We start from the raw sequence: 9,257 nt of genomic DNA, 5'->3' as shown, positions 1-9,257 counted from the left end.
ATTCTAATTATATTTTTTCAATTGTCATTTAAAATGGAGAGAGAAATAATTGATATTAAAGGAAGAGAAAAAAAAGAATATAAAATAGATTTGATGAATGAATAATTCATTTCAAATTTAGAAATAATTTTAGATATTACTGTAGCTATATTCCAATGTGAGCTATTTTATGACTTACTGTAGCTATATTACTGTAGCTATTTCAATGTGATCTATTTTATGACTTAATAGCTAAATTCTCATTGAATTTAACTTTTCAGTTCTTCTAGGTACAAGCAATCCGTGTACCGATTGCGCACCGTTCCGCTGACGTGGCTTTTCATATTATATAAAAAAAAAATCAAAACACGAAATGCAGAAAATGAAGAAGGCATACACAAAATGCAAAGAAAGAAGACATCGTCTATCAAATCCCCTTCGTCTAGGTACAAGCAATCTCCCATTCGTTTGTCTCTTCTCCCCCAGATCCCACCCCAAATCTCGTCGTCTAATCTTCGGCTGGTCTCCTCTGCGTCCACGGTCTCTTCTGCGCGCGACCCACCTCCGTAAGGGAACTCCTCTGCGTGTGACCCACCTCCGCCACTCAAGGGAACTCCTCTGCGTGCGACCCACCTCCGCCACTCAAGGGAACTCCTCTGCGCGCGACCCACCTTTGTCAAGGTCAGTCCTCTCCTATGCTCTGTGATGATTATCAGCCAAGGTGATTCAACTTTAAATGCTGAAATGGAACCCGTATGTTTACTATGAACCCGAAGGAATCACTGAACTGAAACTCTTCTCCTACGTTTACAATATTTTCTGTTAAAATATGATGGTAGGCTACAAGTAGCACAGTTTTATTTGCTTTGTACATGGCTTTTGTACGAGAAAATTTGAGACAAATGGAAGTTTATGTTTCCTTTTTGTTCAGAAGACCGTTTTAAGTGGTCTAAAAGGCATACTTTCTTGTAATTGTTGGGGTTTGCAATAGAGAACCGAGAACCCCATTTCTTACTGCACATGCCATAATGCCATTGAGTTCTGCTTCAAATCTTCTTAAATGTTCTCTTCATTTTCAATTTTCTTTTCCCGGTTCTAATTGAGAGGAAATGAGGATATTTGTTGAGTCAAGTCTGCCCATCTGAGATGTTCATGATAAAAAAAAAAATGTGTTACTTTGATTTCATCTCCCATTGTGATGTGGCATGAAGTGGTTGGAATTGATCAAACAGGAATCCTGACCTTTTCACTCATTCTTAATAGTTACACTTTACCCACCCTTCTTGGGTCCTGAGCATACATAGGGCCATCATGTTCATATGCAGAAGCATTTATTTAAGAAAGATGATCATTGAAGTGCGAGGTCCACATCAATAAAATCAGTTTGAATGAACACTTATTATTTTGACTTGATAATTCAGGAGATGTACATGACAAGGGTAGAGATTGCAAGGGCACAGGTTTATTAGCATGAGGTACGAAAGTAATTTAGGCATATCCTCCTCCATAACTGGTCGAGCTCTAACTGATTGTACGAGTGTGAAAAGAGCTCTACCATATTAACATTTTTTTTTGTCATTTTCATTGTAATTAATTTTACCCATATCAATATTTCATAATTTGTTTTGTATTTCGTCATGATCTTACCCATATATGTATTCCATAATTTTTTATTTTTTATTTTCATTTTCATTGAAATTTGTTCAAGCCATGCATGCATCCAATGCATTCCATGCAAACCAAGGTGCACAGCCTGCAGCAAAAACAGAGGAGTCCACCCAGTGCATGCATCATTTTTGCAAAAAGTTCTTGACTTTTCATATGCTGCTTCTATAGTGGATTTCAAGATTCTAGTCCAGGATGTGAAATTTTCATCTCAGGAAAATTGCAATACCAAGGCTCCCCTTGAAGCCCTCTTGACTAACATGTAGGAATCAAATGTCGAAGTTCCTTGCATCAAGGATACGGATGATGACTCCCCAATTACAGAGCAATGCAACTTAATTTCATTGGAGAATGGTGAACTGTCAGCTCCTGCAGACAACAACCATATTTAAGTGGATATGAACTACTGCGATGTAGTGGATGTGCCTTTGATCATTGAGGGTGAAAGCCTGCAGGACCATTGGACATTTTGCAGCCATGAAATCTTTGCAGAGAGTCTCATATGATACAACTTTTTTTTTGTATAAACTTGGTTTAGGCAAGTAATAGATGTAGCTGTTGTTGTAATATGTAGATATTGTTGTTGTTCCTTGTTAAACATTTTCTTTCTGGTAGAGTGTTAAAGTTTTGTCCTCATGTGAATAACAGTCCCCTTGTTGAATTTAGTTTCACGATCTCCTTATGAATAACATATTCTAGGTTCCCCTATTGTCTGTCATAACCAATCTGGATTTTATGGGTACAAGTTTTCAAGTTCTTTTTTTTTTTTTTCCAAACTGGGTAGTTCCAAACACAGTAACACTAACTAGGAGACAGCACAACCAACCCGAAATTTATGTACAGTAAGACTTCCCTACAATATTTTTGTAGCAAATATCATTACTTGGATTATCTAGTACAAAAGGCAGAGTTCCATTAGCATACAACAAGTGTTCTTAATTAGTGCCAATAATTTGCTAAAGAGATAAGGATAACATAACAATCGGTCATGATCATTGTGCTTATTTTTAAAATAAATTTCCATTAGATTTCCACCAGCAAACAACACAACTTACATAACCTAACAGTTTTTCTCGATAACCTTACCCATCCATTACATAACCTGTCCGGTTGGTAGAGTTTTATTTACAAAAGCAAACCAACATTGGGAATTCACTTAGATCCTATTAAATAACATGAAATAACTATGGCAAATCCCCAATACACATGAAGTAGTGTGCGTGAACACTGCACTTCTACTTGTTTCATCAGAAGATCAATTTGATCATCGTGGATAGCCAATTCCCTCTTCTCAATCTCATCATTTCTCTTGTGAAGCACCATCTCCCTCTTCTTAATCTCATCCTCTCGATCTCAGATTTGAATCAAACAAATCACAGATGCACTGTTATCTGCAGCTTGTGACACCAACAACACAAGTTATTGAATTTTAAAACATAAATAAACCTGAGAAAGAGTATAGTAATTGTTGCAGAACAAATGGGTTTAGTAGATGGGCTTTTCAACTTGTAATTAGCGATAGATGGTACAAAATGATTCTAAATCAAAATATTAAAAACTAACTAGAATAAGAAACAGATAAGCTCTCAAACTAATAGTGTGCTAGGAAAACAAGTGCATCCAAAAATAAGTTATCAAACTAGAACGAATCTGAAGATATAAAATAGATGTTGAAAATCGAACTTGTGTTAGCCTACAAAGCAAGAAAACTTCTTAGACTGAGCACAAATGGACATGCATTACTTGATTGCATACAAAGTTTTTCTAGAGAAAAAAGGGCCTTGCCGTGGAGAAAAAAAAAAAAAACTCAACTTTATGACTTCCAATTGAAGGATTGGAAGCAAACTCTGGAAACTAAGCTAAACTAAAACTACTAGAGCAATTTACCAGTGAACTAACTATTTTTTAGAAAATCTAGTAATGACTTATTGCTAATCATAAAACTAGAAAATCAAAAAAATACTCAACGCGTTTTTGAATCCAGAGATCAGCAATCCCTCAAGCCTATTTTGAAAGCACAACGACGATAATAGTAGAGAAATAATTGATGGCAAAAGGGCTGTATATTGAGAAATTTTTACTGAAAATCTCTAAACAAATCAACCTAAATTTACTGAAAATCACAGAGAGAGAGAGATTGAGATATATACCGGTGCTTGAGAAAATTAGCCTTGGCTTCGACAGCAAATCAGGGAGACAACGGGGTTAGGGTTCGGAAGCTTTGATGGGGGTTAAACGTTTGGAATCATATGGGGGTTCCAAAGCTTTAATGGGCTTCTAGGCACGAGACGACGGGGAGAAGAGGAGAATGGAGGAGAGAACGTCATCGTCTGAGAATGGAGCAGAGAATGAGTTTCAAGTTGCAGAGAATAGAGCTAGAGAGAGAGACAAGGAAAACGGAGAGGAAAAGTCCTGAGTTTCATTTAATTAAAACTCACCGTTTTACTAACTGATGTGGAGATTGGTGCGCAATTGGTACACGAAGTTAGCTTGCATTCAGACTTTTCCACTAGGAAAATGCTAGAGCTCCCGCTGGGGGCTCCCGCTGGAGCTCTAGTGTATTTTTTTATGTGTATTTTTTAATTTTTTTTTTTATGTAGATGTTTTTAATGATTTTAAATATTTTTAAAAAATAAAAAAATTTATAATATTATTAAATAATACTTGCTTAATCACGAAGTAAAATATAAAATATTTTTATATGATTTTTTATTTTACTTCGTGATTAAGGAAGTATTTTTTAATAATTTTTTTTCACTTCTTGATTAAGAAAGTGTTTTTAATAATGTTCTAAATTTATTTTATTTTTTAAAAAATATTAAAAACTATTAAAAAAAATATATAAAAAATAACTTAAAAAAAACACATATAAAAATACACTACAGTCCCAGCGGGAGCCCCCAGCGGAAGCTGTAGCACGATCATTTCCACTAATCTAATGAGAATGCTCTCTGAGGCTGAATAATAAAGCTATTTACCATAGCGCTTTAATTTGAATTATAAACAAAATTAAGAAATTAGCCGTTTCTGACCTTCCACACGCTCTATATATATAACACTATATATTCACTATTCCTCACACAAACAAATAGCCGTTAGAGAGAGAGGGAGGGAGGGAAGTGGAACACGAGAACATACGCCTGCATATTGCGAGAGAGCTCATGCTTCAACGGAGAGAATGGTGGTTTTCACGGCGATCAAGACGCATCGGATGATCCAAACTGTAAGCATTGCAGTAAATCTGTTGCTGGTTTGATTCGTATTCATCGCGGAAGGGATTTCATTGATTCGACTAACGGATTCACAATTGGACCTGATCCCAAACGTGGCCATGCTCTCTTCTCGATCGTTGCTCCATTAAGAAGACAGAAGATCCCCTCAAGTAAAATCTGTTGAACCAATCTTCCGTATTTTAGTTTATTTTTATAATTGATTTTGAGTTCATTTTTATTTATTAGATATTATATATTTAGTCTTTTAGGCTCCAAGAAAGACGGAGACCTTAAGGTCGGCCTCTTGGTATTCTTGGCGGATGAGATTTATTATTCTTGGCCCTTTTACCTTTGAACCGTTTGAATTTAAATCAAAATTTTTTTTCCTTTTTAAAAGAAAACCAATCTACCAGTTTTAACGCTTGTCGTGGAGCATATTGGTGCTCGAATTTTATGGGGCGGGGACTGTTGTTACTCTAGTTCAGAACCGTGCCATGGAGGGCTCTGGAGTCGGAGTGTTACTTTACTTATGCTTCTTGTCTAGACTCCTGATGAATTTAATCGCTCTCGCTTTTGTCTGTCGTTCTTATAACTCCTTATGAGCTATCTTGGACTATGCTGAGATTCTTGCTCTGTGTTGCATACACTCTTCTTGAGTTAGTTTCTGCACAGATATGGAATATAAATTATTTGAATGAATATAATCATTGGTTGACAGATTCGGGTCTGCTTGTGCAAAGTCCACATACATTCATTAGTGTACATCATATCAAACCAACTCCTCAAATAAACACCTAGTGTTAATCTCAGAGAACTTAGTTTAGGTTAGGTGGTCATGCAAAAAAGCGATACTGTTAAAACTAATTCCATTTTTTAGAGAAATTAGTAAGTGAATTATAATTGTTCTAATCCTTTCATCATTGTTATTAAACCATTATTCCAGAGTCTTACAACGGTGAATACTTTTGGCTCAACTTTTGCACATCATATTATATTATTCTTTTTAAATGAGATAAGATTTGTGGAAAGGCTAGAGAGGTAGCCTAGTCGGAGCCACTCTGTCCATGGAAGATACTTTGGTACGTGCCAAGAAAGCTCCCACTAACATTTGGGTCTTTTTTGTATGAAATATTCTTTACAGCTCTCAAACCTCCTGCATGGTGCTTCATATCTTTGCTCTGTATGTATGGAAGGCAGAAAAATTGTCCTGGGAAGATATCTCTCTTCTAGTTGAACTTAAATCACTTCTTTCTTTAAGTAAGGAGAATGATTTGATTGCAGATTTTAGGATCAATGTTCCTGTATAATTTTTTATAACTTTGGAATTTGTCTGGCCAAATATTTATTACTATGATCTTGAAAAGAAGTCACTCTTTGCATTAACAGATACTGACAAAACTGCATTATGATAACTACTGTGCTATCGAGGAATTAGCACGTATACTCATTAGCTGTTTTTTCTCCTGTGACTCAACTGTCTTCAACCATTATATTTTCTTTCTATTTGTTACTCTTTCTGTGTCACGCAAAACAACAATACTATTAAAACTAATTTCATTTTCTGGAGAGAAATTGAAAAGTGAATCATGTTAAAGATGGCTTTTTGGGTACTAGTACTACAAGTGTTCTAATCCTTTCATCATTGTTGTTGAACCATTTTTCCAGAGTCTTACAACAGTGAATATTCCTGGCTCATCTTTTGCACGTTATATTATATTATTCTTATTTCATTCTTCTGTTTAAATGAGATAAGACATGTGAAGTAGCTAGAAAGGCACCCTAGTTAGAGACTGCTCTGTCTATGGAAGATACTTTGGTATATACCTTGCTGGTACTAGAGGGAGACTCATGAAATATCCACTAACATTAGGATATTTTTTTGCATGAAATATTATTTACAGCTCTAAACCCTCCTACGTGGCGTTTCATATCTTAGCTAGATGTATGAAAAATTGTCCTGGGTAGTTATCTTTCTCTCTTCTAGTTGAATTTAATTCACTTCTTTCTTTAGGGAAGGTGAATAAATTGTAGATTTTAGGATCCATTCTCTTGTATAATTTTTTATATGTTAGAATTTGTAGGTCCAAATATTAATTTACTATGATCTTGAAAGGCAGTCAGTCACTCTTGACATTAACATTTATTGACAAGTACTGCATAATTACTTTGCTAGCAAGGGGCATCAATATAATCGTTAGAAGCTGTTTTTTCTTCTCTGAGTCAGTTGTCATCAACAATTAGATTTTATTTCTTTTTGTTATTCTCTTTATAGCTTTATAGATCAAGCACTTTGTAATTTTACTTAGGTTTTTCGATTGTCGGGTTATATGACTCTATCCTTCACTAACTTTACTTGATTACTAACTTTAATTGTCGTGTTTAAGTGTGGTGTGTAATGTGTGAGGATTGAAGAGTAACAAATATCGTTTCCTTTTGTTAATTTTATTTTTTGGATTTAAGTCAGCTGAAATGTTCCTGATTTTGTTATTATCTATATTGTTTTCTTTGAAGCATGTATTCACTATGCATATATAAAAGGTGCGTTATTTTCTCTTTAACACTCGTATTTAATTTTTAAGGCATATTATTCTGTTATTTGATAGTTCCTTGACTTTTGTGCCTATATATCAGTGTTTTATGATTGCATTTTCATATTGTTGTCCTTTTTTCTTTGTCAATCCACTAAAAATGATCTCATGAAAAACTTTTTTCCTTTATATGCGGCATGCGGAGAAATATTCCGTGGCACATATTTAGGTCTTTTTCTGTATGAAATTTTATTTAATCTTAAAGCACCTACATGGCTCTTCATATATATCTTGGACGTATGAAGGGCAGAAAAATTGTCTCGGGTGGTTATCCTTCTCTCTTCAAGTTGAAGTTAAATCACTTTCTTTGTAAGGTACGGTGAATTCAGATTTGGGATCGATGCTCTTGTATAATTTTTTATATGTTAGAATTTTTCTTGCCAAATATTTTTTTTTTTAAGCTCAAAGGATTTAGGAAAAGCTAAAGTCACATTGAGAGTTGGGTCCTGATGAATTCTCCAGACAATTTTTTTTTTTTTTTTTTTTTAAATATTTAAGGGTATAAAATGAATGAAAAAAGGACATTTGGCTTTATTGGGACTCATCCTCGAGCTACACTCTCGGTGGGTGCACAACTCAAGGATTTATTCCTATACTATTCTCGATGGAGCTCCCTGCGAGGCACAAACTTTTGTACGCCAAATCGCATTTGTCTCATTTGTGGTTATTCCTATACTATTCTTTATATTCTTGAACTTATCAATTTCTCCTCCATCTCTTCCTCTACTCATCCTTCACGTCCTACTCATCCTCTTTTTCCTTCTCTATTTCTTCTTCTCCTCCCTCCTCTCCTTCCCTTACTCGTAAGGAGTCCTACTCCTACTCTCTTACTCCTCTGCTTGTCCTCTTTGTCCTACTACTCCTCTCTTCCTCGTCGTCTTTATCTTCGTCTTCTTCCTCTCTTCTTCGTCCATATCCTCTACTTCTCTTCCTCCTTTTAGATGTATTATTTGCACAGTACATTTTTAAAGATTAGTTTATTTATTTTTAGATGTGATTATAACTTTGGCTATAAAGATTAGTTACAAAAGCTTGAGATTTTTAGAGGAGGTCTTACGCATCCATGCAACCTTGATTGGATTGGTGTATTGGCTAGCCTTCGGCCTTGATCCTTATGCGATGAACGCTCTTTGTATATAGTTAATTATCTTTGTCTTCTAATTTAACTCTATTATTTCTTTAGGTAAGGTGACTTGATTGGCGAGTACGCATTTATTGTTAATTTAGTTGTCTCGTTTATGGTTATTCCTATAGTATTTTTTATATTCTTGTTATTGTTCATTTCTCCTACTCCTTTCCTTCTCCCTCATCTCTTACTCTCCTCGTCCTCTCTTCTCATCCAAATTTCTCTCTTCCTCGCTCCTCTCTTCCTCTCCACATACTCCTCATTCTACTAGTCCCCTCCTCTCTTTCTGCTCTTCCCGTCCTCTTATTCCTACTCTCTTCCTCACTGTCCTTGTCTTCCTATTCTCGTCCCCTCGTTCACGTCCTTTCCTCTTCCTTCTCGACATTTTTGTAGATGTACCATCTTTATAGTATATTTCTAGAGATCACTTTGTTTTTGGTTAAATATGATTAGAATTTTGGTACTCATTTTTGGTTAATAGCTACCAAAGCCAATGTAGAGGAGGCCTTACATCCCTGCAACCTCAATTGGATTGGTGTACTGGCTAGCCTTCAGCCTTTATCCAAATGTGACGAATGCTCTCTATATATACGTACTTTTTTTTTTTTTGTATAAAATACTATTTACAGCTCTGTATGCTTTCTAATAGTTGGGGTTTTTGTATGAAATTTTATTTGTAGTACTTCA

The 9,257-nt window shown here is 35.2% G+C and overlaps 1 long non-coding RNA gene across 1 annotated transcript; it reads left to right on the top strand.

The window, feature by feature from the left end:
* Positions 1-371: 371 nt before the first annotated feature.
* On the top strand, positions 372-2,309 carry LOC109014904. The gene is made up of 3 exons (XR_001999804.1): positions 372-660; positions 1,401-1,454; positions 1,688-2,309. It is a non-coding gene; the product is annotated as an uncharacterized LOC109014904 (long non-coding RNA).
* The last annotated feature ends 6,948 nt before the right edge of the window (positions 2,310-9,257 follow it).

The sequence above is a fragment of the Juglans regia genome, chromosome 12 (genome assembly GCF_001411555.2).
Source record: "Juglans regia cultivar Chandler chromosome 12, Walnut 2.0, whole genome shotgun sequence".
Classification (NCBI taxonomy): Eukaryota; Viridiplantae; Streptophyta; class Magnoliopsida; order Fagales; family Juglandaceae; genus Juglans; species Juglans regia.
This window is presented reverse-complemented; position numbering and strand designations above follow the sequence as displayed.